The following is a 17146-nucleotide window of genomic DNA, read 5'->3' on the forward strand; positions in this document are numbered from 1 at the left end:
AACACACCGACGGGAGGGGGGACCAGCTGGGGAGTCGATCTCCACAGCCGGCAACGACAGCTGCAGAACACCTGCAGCAAGAAGAGACCACAGAAGACAATAGAAACAAGAAAGAAGAGGAGGAAAGGGCACCAAAGAAACAACAGATGGTCAACCCAGAGGAAGAAGAAGAGGAAGAGGAAGAGTACAGAGAAATAGAAGAAGAAAAGAAAGGCAAGGTAAAGGATATACTTGCTCTTATTAAAGGATACATGGAGTCATTTAAAGAATGGCAAACACAGGAATTTAAGGATTTAAGAAAAAGAATAAACAACACAGAAGAGAAAATAAATAAAATGGAGATGACCTTAACAGAAATGGGAAAGAAAATGGACAAGATGGAAGAGCGGGCAGTAGCAGCAGAAATGGAGGTAGAAGACTTAAAAAAGAAATTGGAGAAATCTAATAAAAAAACTAAAGAGACACAAGAACTACTAGCTCAAAAAATAGATACAATGGAAAACCATAACAGAAGAAATAACATAAAGATAGTGGGCCTTAAGGAAGATGAAGAAGGCAAGAATATGAGGGAGTTTATAAAAGAGTGGATCCCTAAGACCCTAGGATGTCCAGAACTACAGCATGAAATGGAAATAGAAAGGGCACATAGAGTATTGGCCTCTAAACCACAACCACAACAAAAACCAAGATCTATTGTAGTAAAATTCCTAAGATATACTACAAGAGAAAAGGTACTGGAGAAGACAATGGAAAAAGTAAGAGAGGGCAACAAACCACTGGAGTATAAAGGGCAAAAAATCTTCATTTATCCAGATATAAGTTTTGAACTCCTAAAGAAGAGAAAAGAGTTCAATACAGCAAAGGCGATTTTATGGAAGAAAGGGTATAAATTTATACTAAAGCATCCAGCGGTATTGAAAATATTTATTCCAGGACAACAAAACAGACTATTCTCGGATCCAGAAGAAGCACGAAAATTTGCAGAACAATTACAAAAATAGACTGAGGGAGGAAGACGTGTAATGAGAGTTAAAATGATCACGATTGATATGTATGTGGGTAAAGACAAAAATAGACTGAGGGATGAAGATGGGTAATGAGAGTAAAAATGATCACGATTGATATGTATGCGGGTAAAGAGGTATAAGAGTGAATAGAGACAATGAGCATACATGAATGTATCTGTACTTAGAGGAAAATATAGATAGTATAGACAAGAATTAATAAGGGAAGGTAATGGAATAGAGAGAATAAGGAAGGAATTAAAAGAGTGACCTTTGTGACATATGAAAAGTGAAATCTTTTCTGGGGGAGGCGGGGTGGGGGGAAATATCAGTTGACGCTTGCGAGTGGATTCGCAAATCCAAATGGAGAGGGGAGATGTGGTTGTCCGACAAGGGATAAAGGACAACTCAGGAGGTGAAGGGGAGATTGGGGATAAATAAGATAGAAATAGGAGAATAAGGAAAATGTTGGATGTTGTAGGAATGTTGTCTTATAAAGAGTTGAAAATAAGAAAACAGAAATGGAAAAGGAGGAAAGGTAATGATGGAAAAACAGAAAGAGAAGATAAACAAAATATAAAAGGGCTACGCTGAACTATATGTCTTTAAATATTAATGGAATACATAACCAAATTAAAAGGAAGAAACTACTAAATTTAAATGAATAAATGTATTCCATTAGAAAAAATAACAGATAGGTTAAGAAATAATATTGAAATATTCGAGCAAGTATAGGAGCCTTACATTAAATACAATAGCGAAAACCTACCGGGGACAAACAGTACCTAAGTTGATGGAAGGAGAAGGAAAGAAAAGAATGGACTCAGTAGAATTTCTGGTGTAATTTTGTTGAATGACAACATTGTCTGACTGGCTTAATGCCAGTATACCTAAAATGGATGAGAGGGGGGGGTGGGGGGGTGGTTTGGGAGGAAAGGGGGGGGGGGGGAGAAAAAGTCACTGTATATGTGTGAAAAAGAAATAGTGTATATCATGGCTAATGTGATTTATGGTGTGAAAAATAAAAAATTTAAAAAAAAAAAAAAAGAGTGATGCCATCTGAATCTATGCTCCTGGTTGGTCACCTATGGTGGTAAGGTCAAGGGTGCAGTCCCTGGCAAAAAACTATCCAACCCAAGTTCTCAACGGTAGAACAGGCGGACGAAGTTACTCCGAACTCAGTGGCTGTGAAGATGGACAAAGGCTGAAACGTCCGTCAGCTCCAATCATCATGGATTCCAGGCCATTGGAATTAGTTGGTTGATTTGTGAAGTACCATGTGCTTCTTGGAGTGCAACATCAAGTACATGTTAAACAAATACATGCACAGGCGTCTTCGCTCTTTGGATCAATGGAGCGAAGGCCATCATCCTCGACTACGAGGGAAGGCCATGACAAATATGGAATTGAAGCCAGAGATTGAGTTGCAAGGTCGGTGAAAGCAATTAGAGCAATTTATTTGCAGTTTAAGGTAGCTATTGATTTAATTAATTAATGTGTTGTTGAAAATGGAGGCCTTGAAATGCTAGAATTTGGTCATAGATGCAATAAAGAAGACTTCTTTGTGAGGTGAACATATTTTCCAAGATGAGGGACAGGTCTTCCAGGGTTGTGATCTCAGAATTGCTACCCATGCCATGCGCCAGTGAAGTTAGAAAAAGATGGATAATGAAGCTTAACAGGAGGGAGCGGTTATCATCAGAGTGGGCTGTGACAGAATGGTAAGGCTTCGGTAAAAACAAGTAAGAGGCGAGGAATAGTAAGAGTTGAAGTCAGAAAGGGCCACTCTATTCGAGGAACAAAAAGAATTCAACAGTTAAGGCCAGGTTTTTAGATATCATACATTTTGTTCGTTAAGTCATAGATAGTGGGAATGGCAGCCAAGGCAGGGATTGTTCCTCTTGCAAAATGTGGGTGGTCAGGGAAGCCAATAGTATCTCTGACGACTTCATCTGCAGGTAGTGCATCCAGCTGCAGCTCCTGACAAAGCAATTTAGGAATTGGAGCTAGAGCTGGATGAACTCCGGATCATTCAGGATGTAGAGGGGATGATAGACAGGTGCTACAGGGACACTATTATGTCAAGGAGGCAGTAGGAGGGTAGATGGGTGAAAGTTAGGAGAGGGAATGGGAGCAGACAAGCAGTGCAGGGCACCCCTGTCGCCATGCAACAAGTATAATATTTTGGATATTATTGGGGAGGGAACTACCTACCAGGGGCAAGCCACAGAGATTAGGTCTCTTGCATGGTGTCTGGTCCTGTGGCTAAGGAGAGAAGGGAGGAGAAGAAGTGAGCAGTAGTGATAGGGGATTCCATAATTAGGGGACAGATAAGAGGTTCTGTGGAAAACATCATGTATCCCGGATGGTATTTTGCCTCCTTAGTGCCAGGGTCTCAGATCGAGTTTACAACATTCTCAGGAGGGAGGGTGAGCAGACGGATGTGATGGTCCATGTGGGTAGGAAGGGTGAGGAGGTCCTGCAAGGAGAGTTCAGGGAGTTAGGCATTAGGTTGAAGGACAGGACTTCCCGGGTAGTGATCTCAGGATGGTTACCTGTGCCACATGCCAGTGAGATTAGAAATAGGAGGATAATGCAACTTAACACATGGCTAAAGACATGGTGTAAGAGGGAGAACTTCAGGTTTCTGGATCACTGAGCTCTTTTCCAGGAAAGGTGGTACCTGTTCCAACGAGACAGTTTGAATCCCAAGGTCAAGGGTGGCACCGTTACAACACCAGCGATCGGGACTGAGGTTCAAATCCCATGTTGTCTGTAAGGAGTTTGTACATTCTCCCCACGTCTGCATGGGTTTTCCCCGGGGCTTCGCTTTCCTCCCACTGTTCAAAATGTACCGAGGTTGCAGTAAAAACATAATGCTGGAGAAACTCAGTGGGTCAAACAGTGGAGCGTCCTTTATATAGCAACGGTAAAAATACATAACTGATGTTTCGGGCTTGAGCCCTTCATCACACCTTGATAAATATTGTTTAATTAATATTAGACTTACAGATGGTTAGTGTGAGCAGTTCCTTTGGTTGTTCAACATTCTCACTGCCTGTGGGAAGAAGCTGTTCCTCAGCCTGGTGGTGCTGGCTCTGATACTCCTGTATCTCTTCCCCAATGGAAGCAGCTGGAATATGCTGAGTGGAGGGTGGAAGGGACCCTCCATGATTTTACATGCCCTCTTCAAACAATGATCACAGTAGATCACATCGAGGGGGGTGGGGAGACTCCAATGATCCTCTCTGCCACTCTTATGGTCCTGTGGATTGAGCCCCTGCACTTGACTTTGAGCCATTGGCCACAGCAGCCAACGTGGCCCAGTCTGCCCCGAGTGATTTGCCCTCCCAGTACTGCTTGCAGAACTATAAAGGATTATGTGCCCCTTTGTTCTGCCTCTTTTGGACTCCTCATGGCACGTAAGTAGCACCTTTCACACAGGGTTGGGGTGAGTCCCGAGGTTAGGTAGCAAGAGCCGTGTCCTTACAGGTCAAGGGGTGGGGGCATGTAGTATTACCTTGATCCTGACTGGTTTTGCATATTTTGTGTGTGTGTGTAGGTTTGCCTAGCATATTGACTCTGTTGTCCCGTTTGCATCCCCAAAATAAACGTCCGCTTTGTACCTCAATTTTGGTCTGGTTCTTTACTTGTGGGACCCACACGAACCCGAACAACAACTTGTACTGGAGTTTAGATGTGTTAAAATGGACAGGATAGGGGGTAAAAGGGGGTGGGGGGGAAGACCGTTATTAATCAGGGATACTATTACAGCTACAAAAAGGGAGGACATTGTGGAGGGATCATCAGAAATGGGAAGGGAGTGATCACTGTACTGGGAGTAGTCAAAAGGCCCCCAAATAATCCTCAGGTCACTGAGAAGCAGATAAGAAGGCAGATTTTGGAATGGTGCAGAAATAATAGGGTGGCTGTTATGGGGGACTTCAATATCCCAAATATTGACTTGTACTTCCTATCTGCAACAGGGATAGTTGGGGCAGAATTTGTTAGGTATGTTCAATCCTGTCCTTGCATCAGCCAAGTATCTTAGTGCCCACAACATCATAATTCTACGTTCTGATCCATGGTCTAAGTTCATATTCCTTATACTTCTAGCATTGAAATAAACACATTTGAAACCCTCCAACTGACTATGCCCCTTCCTCTGCCCGTTCTTCCTCACAAACCCATAACACATTGCATAAACCTTTCCACCATCTGCCCTAGTTTCTGCCCTCACATTCTGGTTCCCATCTGCCTGTCAAGCTTGTTTAGTTTTTATGAGACTGCTATAATATGCCTTGAAATGCTTCTGAACATCAATATTCAAGGATATATTGCTCTAGTAAGTCAGTGCTTGGATGAGAGAGATCAGAGGCTCCACTACAGCACCTAGATATTCTGAGGTTACTGTCCATAGAATCGCAGGACAGTACAGCTCAGAAGCAGGCCCTTTGGCCCATCTAGCATATGATTGTTTGCTTATTGGAGTACAGAAGGATGAGGGGTGGACCTCATTGAGGCAATTCTAAGGCTAAAAGACCTGGACCGAGTAGATATGACAAGGATGTGATCCCTAATCAGTCCAAGGATGGACTGATTAGGGATAGACAACCTGGCTTTATGTGTGGTAGGTCGTGCTTAACTAATCTTATAGAGTTTTTCAAGGAGGTTACCAGGAAAGATGACAAATCAAAGATTGCGGATGTTATCTACATGGATTTTAGTAAGGCCTTTGATAAGGTATCACATGGGTGGTTAGTCAGGAAGGTTCAGACGCTAGGTATTCATGGTGAAGTAGTGAACTGGATTCGACAATGGCTGGGTGGGAGAAGCCAGAGAGCAGTGGTGGATGATTGCTTCTCAGGCTGGAGGCCTGTGACTAGTGGTGTGCCTCAGGGATCAGTACTGGGACCATTGTTGTTAGTCATCTATATCAATGATGTAGATGATAATGTGGTAAATTGGATCATCAAGTTTGCAGGTGACACTAAGATTGGAGGTATTGTGGACAACGAAGAAGCTTCTCAAATTTTGCAGAAGGATCTGGACTAGTTCGAAAAATTAGCTAAAAAATGACAGATGGAATTTAATGTAGACAAGTGTGAGGAGTTGCATTTTGGAAGGACAAACCAAGGAAGGGTATACATGGTAGGGCACTGAGGAGTGCAGTAGAATAGAGGGTTCTGGGGATTCAGATACATAATTCCCTGAAAGTGACTTCACAGGTGGATAGAGATATAAAGAGAATTTTTTGCATATTGACCTTCATAATTCAAAGTATTGAGTACAGGAGTTGGGATGTTATATTAATGTAATATAAGATCACGATGAGGCCAAATTTGGAGTATTGTGTGTAGTTTTGGTCACCTAACTACAGGAAAGATATCAATAAGTTAGAAAGAGTGCAGAGAAGATTTACTAGGATGTTGTCTGGACTTGAGGAACTGATTTACAGGGAAAGGTTAATCTTAATTCCCTGGAGCATAGAAGAATGAGGGGAGATTTGACAGAGGTATTTAAAATTATGAGAAGGATAGACAGATTAAATGTAGATAGGCTTTTTCCACTGAGGGTAGGTGAGAGATACAAACCAGAGGACATGGGTTAAGTGTGAAAGGGGAAAGATTTAGGGTGAACATTGGGGGAAATTCACACAGAGAATATTGGGAGTGTGGTGGGCTCAATTTTAACATTTATGAGGAATTTGGACAGGTACATGGATGGGAGGGGTATGGAAGGCTATGAGCTGGGTGCAGGTCAGTGGGACGAGGCAAAATAATAGTCTGGCACAGACTAAGGACCAAAGAAGCCTGTTTCTGTGCTGTAATGTTCTATGGTTCTATAGATGTTTCCAATGGTAGAGGATTCTCAGACAAGAGGACATAATTTCAGGATAACAGTGTCAATTTAAAACAGATGCAGAAAATTTTTTTTAGTCAGAGGGTTGAGAGTCTGTGGAACTTGTTGCCACAGGCGACTGTGGAAGCAAGATCGTTGGGTGTATTTAAGTCAGAGATTGACAGGTATTTGATAAAAGTGAACAGCCTCGATGATCTCCTCATGATAGGGAAGTCTAAAACTAGGGTCAAAAGGTTTAACATGAGAGGGGTAAGATTTAAAGGAGACCTGAGCACAAGTTTTAAACACACAGGGTAGGGGGTATATGGAATGAACTGTTGGAAAAAGTTGGTTACTATTGCAATATTTAAAAGATCTTTGGACAGTGGCGATATCAAAAATAGCAAAATGGTGAGATAGTGCAGAATTTATGGGGATTGGCCAAGAAAGATTCCTAGCACAGTAGGTGGACAGGCTGACGAGAGCAGAGCCCATAAGAATAGGAGCAGTCAAAGTGGGCAAGTGTTTCATTGGGGAATGCTAATGGTAATGGTATGAGGCTGAAACTTGGGAGAGTAAATTGGGAACAGATGTTCTTGGAGAAATTCACAGCAGAAATATGAAGGATGTTTTGGGGCCGTTTGCACTGGCATCTGGATTGGTTTATTCCACTAAGTTAGAGAAAAGAAAGTGGGATAAAGGAACCATGGTTGTCAAGAGAGATGAAACAGTTAGTCAAGATGAAAAAGGAAGCAGAGAGAAGGTTTTGGAAACAAAAACAAGGAAGAGCTCATGAGAATTATAAGATCTCCAGGAATGAATTGAAGAAGGGCGCATGAGGTCTTGACAAATAGGATTAAGAAAAATCCTAAGGATTCTGCACATATGGGAAGAACAATAGGAAGAGCAGAGCAAGGATAAGACTGGTCAGGGATAAAGAGGGGAACATGTAGAGGAGTAATATTGAGGCTTTTTTTGGGAAAATTTTATTTAAGAATTTTACAAAACCAAAAAAAAACCAAAATATCGTCTAAAACTACACCCTACTACATCCCCTCCACTTATCCCACCCCCTACAACCCTCTCCCCTTTGGAGCTTATTTAAAAAAACAACACAATAATACCGGGTTATAAAAGGTTGCTGTATGGTGTGCCATCTTTTTACATCTTTCATCACAAATAAAACTTTTACTTAACATCTAAACCCATACATTCCAAATACAAACTCCACATTTTAACAAAGAAGAATAATTATTGCACAAATTATACGTTATCTTTTCCAAATAAATACATGAATGCCATCTTTGTATACTCAGTTCAACATCATTTTTCCAAGTGATAGCTACACATTTTCTAGCTACTGCCAATCCTTGACATATAAATGCAATTTGAGGTTTCTCCAATCGTAAACCTGTCATGATTGTACTCTCATATCCCAATAAACATAGCCATGGATCAACATATAGATCTACTTTGAATAAATCTCTCAAAAATTTAATTACTTTTTCCCAAAAAGGCCTAATTTTTGTACATTCCCATAACGAATGTAAGAAAGTACCTGTCTGTTCACCATACCGAAAACATAAATCTGACACACTAAATCCATATTTTTTCAATTTTTCAGGAGTTAAATATAACTGATGCAAAAAGTTATAATTAACCAAACTATATCGTACATTAATTAACTTCATAACACTGTGAAAACACATATCAGACCACTCCTCCACGGATATAGGAATAGATGGTCCTTCTCCCATTTATCTTTCATTTTAAATATATCCACATTCATCATCTTTTCCGAAAGTAACATATTGAGGCTTTATAAGGCATTGGTCAAACCCACTTGGGAGTATTGTGATGAGTTCTTTATCTAATGAAGAACAGTCAAATATATTGGAGAACATTGGAATTAAGTGCTGGAGGCTCTTAAAGACATTTATAGATAAATCCGCAGGACAGGATGTGATAAACCCCATGTTACTAGATAGGTCCCCAGGACAGGGTGCGATATACCCTAGGTTACTACAAAAGCAAAGGAAAAAATTGCTGAGGCATTGGTGATAATCTTTGCATCCTTCTTGGACACAGAACTGGTACTAGAGGATCGGAGGATGGAAATGTAGTTCTATTGTTTAAGAACAATAAGAGGGAGAATCCTGGGAATTATGGATGAGTGAGTCTTCTGGTGTACAAACTACTGGAGAGGATTCTTAGGAGCAGAATTTATGAGAATCTGTAGAACTACAATGTTATTAGTGATAGCATGGCTTTGTGAGGGACAGGTTGTGCTTCATGAGCCCAATTGCATTTTTTTGAGGAGGTGACAAAGGTAGGGCAGTGGATGTGGGTTTTATGAATTTTATTAAGACATTTGACAAAGTTCCCCATGATAGGCTTGTTCAGAAAGTCATGAAGCATGGGGTCCACAGAAACTTGGCTGCATAGATTTGGAATTGCTTTGCCGTCAGAAGGCAGAGGGTAGTAGTAGATGGAACTTTTCTGCTTGAAAGTTGTTAATTTGTAGTGTTCCACAGGGATCTGTTCTTGAACCGCTGCTCTCTTTGATTTTTATAAATGACTTAGATGAAAAATTGGAGGGCGGTTCATGTTTGCAGATGACATGAAGAATGCAGCTGTTGTGGATCATGTAGAATAGTGATTCCCAAAATGGGCACAGTTGCCTCCCTCCCCTCATGGGCGGTGGAAAAATCCAAGGAGACGGTGAGGGAAAAGGGGACAGTTAGGGGGCAGTGAGGAAATAGGGAGTGGCAGGAACCTTCCATCTTGTTCTTATTTAGTTTACTGCAAAGTTTAATGAAGAACCCAGTGCAGTAATTTTCTGGCCAGACTCAGGGTGGCTGTAGTGAGCAAAATAAACGGCAACACGGCATTGTCACGAGAGTTGGAGTCGGTGGCCGCTATGTTGTTTGTACTGGTGTCACTACCCCTATCTCAGTGCTGCCTCTACCCCCCCCCCATCATTGCCATTACTCCCCCAGCATTACTACCCATTCTCATCGCCACACTAACTTCCCTCTCAGCACCACCACTAACCCCCCCCAGCGCCGCCATTAACCTCCCCTCTCCACACCACCACTAAACCCCCCACCCTGCTCAGCACTGTCATTAGCCCCCCCCTACACCTCCACTACTTCCCTCAGTGCTGCCACTACCCCCCCCCCCCCCAAGAGTGTATGGGGGGACACTCTGGATGTGGCCTGGAGGCCAAGGGGCCAGCAGCCCATAAAAGTTTGGGAACCACTGAAAGGTTTCCGTAGGTTACAATGGGATAAATGTGTCTTTGGAATGTTGAACTCAAAGGTGGAGTGTATGGTTAATGGCAGGATTCTTAACTGTGTGGAGGAACAGAGGGATTTTGGGGACCAAGTCCATGGATCCCACCAGATTTCTGCTCACCACACTTGGAATATAGTGTTCAGTTTGAGTCACCTCATTGCAGGAAGGATGTTGATGCTTTAGAGAGGGTACAGAAGAGATTTATCAGGGTTTTGCCTAGATTGGAGAACATGTCTTATGCGGAAAGGTTGAGCAAGCTTGGGCTTTTCTCTTTAGAGCAACAGAGGAGGAGGTGCAACTTTTTGTTGAATATTTTATTCTTGATTTTCAAAGACTTATACAAATCCAAATAAACAATACATTTTTTGTTCATAGTGTACAAAGTCTATTTTATCCCTTACCCTTCTCCCCTCCCTTCCTTATCCTAATATTAAAAAAAAGAAAAGGTTATATAAAATTAAACAAATAAAAAGAACAAAATATTGTTAAAGTCAAAAACCTTTAAGGAGAACACAAAGAAACATAAAATAAAAGGTTAAGGGACAAAATACAAGAGCTTGTTGCCTGCGCCATGACCCACTTCACAGATCTTCATGACTGGCGTGGTTGTTGCATTCACTTTATCTCATGTGCTGCAGATGGGGTTCCCACACCCTAACAAATGTGCCACATTTCTTCAAATTGTATGTAATTTTCTCCAGGGGAATACATCTCTGCATTTCCGTATTCCATCATGTAATGTTTAATTGGGAGTCAGACTTCCTCGTGACCACTATACACTTCCTGGCTACTGACAAGAGGACCTTCACAAACTGGATCTGATATCTGAGGAGGAGGTGCAGCTTTATAGAGCTATTTAAAATTGAGAGAGGCATAGAGAGGGTAGACATCAGCTCCTATTTTCTAGGAGGGAATATTAGAGGATATCTGTTTAAGACGAGTTGAGAAAAGTTTAGGGGAGATGTCATTGGGAGGATTTTTAAACTCAGAGGTGGGTGCCTGGAAAATATAGCCGGTGTGGTGGTGAAAACTAGTACAAGAGGGACATTTGAAAAACTCAGATTGGTACATGATGTAAGAAAAATAGAAAGTTAGATTGTTCTGTGAAGTTGGGAAGGGTTAAATAGATGCTGAAATAGTTTTATGTAAGTTGGCACATTATTGTTCTGATTGTTCTATGTTCTATAAATAGGAAAGTATTAGAGGGAAGTGGGTCGAATGCAGGCAAACGGGTCTAGCTCAGACAAGCAACCTGATCAGCATGGATGAGTTGGGCAAAAAGCGCTGTAAATCTCAATAGTTTGAGACGGAGAAAAATCAAAATGGAGTGTAGAAAAGGGATGTGCAAAAACAGAACCATGAGTTCAGAAGCAGAGGAAATAAAGTCTGGAAAACGGAAATGGTTGTTTATTCCTAAATTCAACAAGCCTGAGGAATTCAAGTGCTGAAATAATGAAAGGAGTGGATGTTGGTGGGGGTGTGATAATGCAGCTATTACTGGAACAAAGGGGAAGAGAAAAGGGGAATTTTAAATCAAGCTATATCAATTTTTAATGAAATGAAAATTAAACTATTCTCATATCTTCCACTGCACATCAACAACTGTATTAGAGAGCTCCAGGTTCCTTGGAGTTCACTTAACTAGTGACCTATCGTGGACATTCAACATCTCCTCACTTGTCAGGAAGGTGCAAACAGCAACTGCGATTTCCGAGAAGACTGAAACGGGCAAGGCTACTGGCCACCATTATGTCAATCTTCACAGGAGCTCTATCAAGAGCGTTCTGGCCGGCTGCATCACAGTGGGGTACAGTTGATGCAGAGAAATGGATCGGAGGTCAATCCACAGGACCATAAGAGTGGCAGAGAGGATCACTGGAGTCACCCTCCCCCAATTGATGTGATCTACTGGGATTGGTGTCTGAAGAGCAAAATCACTGAGGATCACCCTGACAGAATCTTTCAGCTGCTCCTGTTGGGGAAGGAGAAACAGGAGTATCAGAGCCAGCACCACCAGGCTGAGGAACAGCTTCTTCCCACGGGCAGAGAGAATGCTGAACGACCAAAGGAACTGTTCACACTAACCATCTGAGACTCTCGTATTTACGAAACAATTTTTATTTATGTATTTGTATATATAAATACTTGTCTTACATATGTATTGTTTGTATGTGTGTAATGGCTAGTTGTGTGAATGCATGTTTTGCTCTGAGGACTGGAGAACGCTGTTTCATTGGGTTGTACTTATGCAATTAGATGACAATAGACTTCACTTGACAATGAAGCTTTCTCAAGAGTTTGCTTTGTTTACACTCCTTATTCAAAGAGAAACTTCTGAAAGCTCCCTGGGCTAATGTAAATAACAAACCTGTCTTTGGAGCTCACTGACCACTCACAGCTGAAATGATATCTTGTCATCATTTCCTTGAAAATAATTCCACTGTAAAACATCCAACCACATCAGGCACTTAACAGTTCACAGCCGTTGCCTTGTTCGAACACTGAGCAGTCCCACATTCAATGATTGGGGTTTAATTCATGGCATCCCCAACTTGTTTCTAAACTAACCTTGGGGTGGTTCCTCACTTCTCATTGGTGCACTGTCCCTCAGCATCAGTCTTTGATCCAGGAACTCATGCACTCAGACCTAGGACAAGGCATAAGCACTTCATGATGTATTGTGTTCATCTAATGGAGCTACTTGCTTCAGATTTACTCATCTGCTTGTAGTCTCAGCTTTACCTTTTGACCTGGGGATATAGAGTTTGTGACATTACACACTAAAAATTCCAACATTACAATTTCAGCGGATGTTAAATGCCATTACTGACTGGTGCTGCAGGTCACAGAGCACTACAGCATAGACCCATCTAGTCTGTGCCAAACTATTATCCTGCCAAGTCCAATTAACCTGCACCTAGTCCATAGCCCTCCACATCTCTTCTATCCATGAACCTATCCAAACTTAAATGTCAAAATTGAGCCCACATTCACTGCTTCAGTTGGCAGCTCGACCTACACTCTCACCACTCTCTGCGTGAAAACGTTCCCCCTAATGTTCCCTTTAAACATTTCCCCTTCCATCCTTAACCCATGTCCTCTAGTTCTTACTTAGTGGAAAAACCCTGTTTACTATACCCCTCATTATTTTGTACACATTCTTACTTACTTCAGGGAGTAAAGTCTTAACCTGTTTAACTCATGTTCCAGCAATATCATTGTAAATCTTCTTTGCACTCTCAATCTTATTGATATCTTTCTGTAGTTAGTCAAATTCAGATTTTTTTTTGTCAAAGTACTGTACACATACAACCCTGAGATTCTTTTTCCTGTGGACCAGGCAGAATTTCTACTCATCAATAAAATACAGTGCAAAACAAAAACTATACTCAAGAAAAGAGAAATGTAAATAAATTGAATGCAATACAAAATATACATTCAATAATAAATAATGTGAAAAGTAAGAGTCCTTATATGAGTCTCTGATTGAGTTTGTTTTTGAGGAGTCTGATGATGGAGGGGGAGTAGCTATTCCAGGACATGGTGGTGTGAGTCTTGTGGCACCTAGACTCATTTAAGGTCTCTGCAAATTATTTATTACTAAATATTTTTTTCCGTAATGTACAGTGAGTTCATGTACATTTTTTGTTTCAATTTCTCTCTTTTGAACACTCATCTCTTTTCTTGAGTACAGTTTAGTTACTTATAAGTAGAAATTCTGCCAGGCCCACAGGAAAAAGAATCTGTGTTGTAAGCGTATGTATTCTGACAATAACTTTAACCTTTTGACCACTGCTTCTCTGCAGTCATCCCGTGAGTGTCCACTTCCAATCAACTTTGGCCAACTCCTCCCTCATACCTCTGTAGTACCCTGTATCCCATTGGTACACTGACTCTTCTGACGGCAGGTTGAATTCTTGGGGTTCCCTTTCCTTCACCTCCCTTATCAACTCCGGTTCTTCACACAATACCCAATCCAGAATTGCCATTTCCCTGGCCAGCTCAGCCACAAATTGTTGTAAGAAACCATTCTGAAGGCATTCTACAAATTCCTTCCCTTGAGATCCAGCACCAACCTGGTTTTCATATATTGATATCCCCCATGGCTATTATGGTTTTTACACAGCTGTTGTGTAACGGGAAATTTTCGCAAAATTCCAGCAATGCAGGCTGTGTAAAAAGTTTGGAATGGAAAAGAGTGACTCATTCTCATTCCAAAATTTTTCCTGCAGCAGCCCTGGACAATTTTGCGGACTTCCTGCAGACTAAACTGAACTGCAGGCGGACCACGACAATGATCTAATGAATAGGACAACGCCAACGTTTTACGTCGCATGCAGGGTCTATGTCACGGTCAACATCGATTGACGTCCAGCCTTCGAAATTACCGCAACTCAGGTATTTAGTATAAACATTCTTCCTGTGTGAACAGCCACTCTGGAACGTAAGTGTGAAAATTATCGATGGGAAATTATTGTAGCGGCTATGTAAAAACTTTAACTGTAATATTGCCCTTTTTTTCACATTTTTTCTATCTCCTCTGTAGTTTGCCCACCACATCCTGGCTACTGTTTGGAGGCCTGTATACAACTCGAATCAGGGTCTTTTTACTCTTACAGTTTCCTAATTCTACCCACAAAGATTCTCTATCTTCTGATCCAATATCTCTTTTCCAAAGATTTTTTAATTCAATTTTTACCAGCAGAACCACCCCACCCTCCTGCCTATCTGGCTATCCTTCCAATACACTGTGTATTCTTGAATGTTTAATTCTCATCTGTGGTCTTCTTTCAGCCACGATTCAGTGATGGCCACAATGTCATACCTGCCAACTTCTAGCTGCTCATTTAGATCTTCAACCTTATCTCTTATACTGCGGCCATTTAAACACAAGACCTTCACTGCTACATTCATCACCCTTTTTATCCTGTAATTGTTATATGGTTCAAGGAGCTGCAGCTGGATGCGCCTCTTGCAGGTGTAGTCATGGACAGATGCTCTCCTGGATTTCCCACACCCTGCAATTGGAGCATTCCACTGCTCTGGCTGCCTTCCCCACTGCCTACTCTGGGTTATTATAACCTTACCTCTAGCACATTCTCAGCCTCTGCTCCCCAAAGCCTCTCAGCCATTGCCTTTAAATCTCTGCTCTCACACTGGGCCACTCCACTTGAGCTTCTCTTCTTTTTATTTGCTGCTGGCTCCATCTGTATCAACCAAGGAGTCCAATAATGAAAGAGTATGCATAATTGTCTACACTGGCTGTGGCACTAAGTTATAGAAGTTATGTTTGATAAAACTTTGGTCAGGAGACACTTGGAATACTACATGCAATTCTGGGATCCCCATTACAGGAAAGATGTGGGGGATTTGAAAAGGGCAGAGAAGAGGTTTACCTGGATGTTTCGTGGATTCAAGGGTATGAGCTAAAGGAAAATTTAAGATGGCAGAAAAATAGAGTGTTATGGGGTAGGGAGGGTTTAGTATATTTTTTAAGGAATATATGGGTCAAGGCCCAAAGCTGGGCTTACATCGATCAAGGGAAAGATGGGAGTAGGACTTGGGCATAATAATTTATGAACAATGGTGGGAAGATTTGTGTTTGAAAAGCTTGACGGGAATTGTTAATTCCAGACACATGCTGATGCCACATAATATCTTGCATTAGTTATACCTCACACCAATAAAATTACACAAGTCAAATCCATAAATTTCAGAAATGTGCTTTAGGTGCAGTATGGAGGTAGGAATCTTTGTCCACTCCATATGGCTGTGTACAAGGGTGAAATCCTTCTGGGAAGACTTGGGGGAACACTGAAAAAAATGACAAAGGTGGGTTTTCTACAGGTTCCGGAATTGTACCTTCTAGGGAATTGTACCTTCTAGGGGACATTGAGGAAGTACAGTTTAAACTGTCTAAACGCCAAATTCAGTTTGTGAAGGTCGTCGTCTTGTCATTAGCCAGGAAGTGTATAACAGTTATATGGAAGTCCAACGCCCAGCTAAATATCGCAAAATGGAATATGGAAATACAGTATTCCATTCCCCTGGAGAAAATCACCTACAATTTACGGAAGAGATATGACACATTAGTTGAATTGTGGCCATCGTATCTGAGGCACGTTGTCTTTGTCGGTATTTAAGTGGTTTTTGTATGTCTGTATTTTTATATTTTGGTATTTGCATAATTTAAGGGATAGAGAGGGAAGGGTGTAAGGAGAGGAAATAAGGATTCTGTAAATCATATTATGTGGAAAGAGAATGTAATATTTTGTTTATTGGATTTGCACAAGTCTTTGGAAAATCAAAAACAAAATATTCAAGAAAAAGGAATCTATGGGTTTGCATCACACTTAGGGCCAAAGGGCCTGTATATACTATGCTGTAGTGTTTTATGTTTTATGAACATTTTATGTTTTATGTTCTACGAAAAGATGGTCAAATTTGGGTTGTTTGCTCTGAAGCATCTGAGACTGATGGAAGATCAGTTCACCTCTGCGCTCTGGGCACAGCTCGCCAACAGGTTAGGATAAAGCTACACTGCACCACGTCCTATCACCCGCAGGCCAATGGGCTGGTCAAGCATCTGCACCGCCACCTTAAGTCGGCACTTATGGTCCATTTCACCAGTCCCGACTGGGTGGACGAAGTGCCTTGGGTGCTTCTGGGCATCCGCTCCATGCCCAAGGAGGATCTGCAGGCGTCATCAGCTGAGCTGGTCTACAGCGCACCACTGGCACTGCCCAGTGAATTCATCAACGCGCCTCACAACCCCCAGCGGTCACCACACGAGCTACTTCCCCACTTCTGGGTCCACTTGGACTCCTTTGCACCCCCAGCACCGCCCAGATATGGCACACGGTCATCTTACGTCCCCAGCGAGCTGCACTCCACAGAGTACATTTTTATTCAGCGGGGCCCACCCACAGAACAAGGGGACATACAGGGTTGTCCAGCATTCAGGGTCTAAGTTCATGCTGGATATCGGCGGCAGAAGGGAGCTG

At 41.8% G+C, this 17146-nt stretch overlaps 1 long non-coding RNA gene across 1 annotated transcript in view; it reads left to right on the plus strand.

The window, feature by feature from the left end:
* The window catches only part of LOC138746350 (uncharacterized), a 61537-nt gene extending 44877 nt beyond the window's left edge, over positions 1-16660 (plus strand). Inside the window, exons 3-4 of the long non-coding RNA XR_011346894.1 lie at positions 14375-14540; positions 16577-16660. This is a non-coding gene — a long non-coding RNA (uncharacterized lncRNA). The remainder of the gene's footprint in view (positions 1-14374; positions 14541-16576) is intronic.
* The last annotated feature ends 486 nt before the right edge of the window (positions 16661-17146 follow it).

Source organism: Narcine bancroftii, chromosome 1, assembly GCF_036971445.1.
Source record: "Narcine bancroftii isolate sNarBan1 chromosome 1, sNarBan1.hap1, whole genome shotgun sequence".
Taxonomy (NCBI): Eukaryota; Metazoa; Chordata; class Chondrichthyes; order Torpediniformes; family Narcinidae; genus Narcine; species Narcine bancroftii.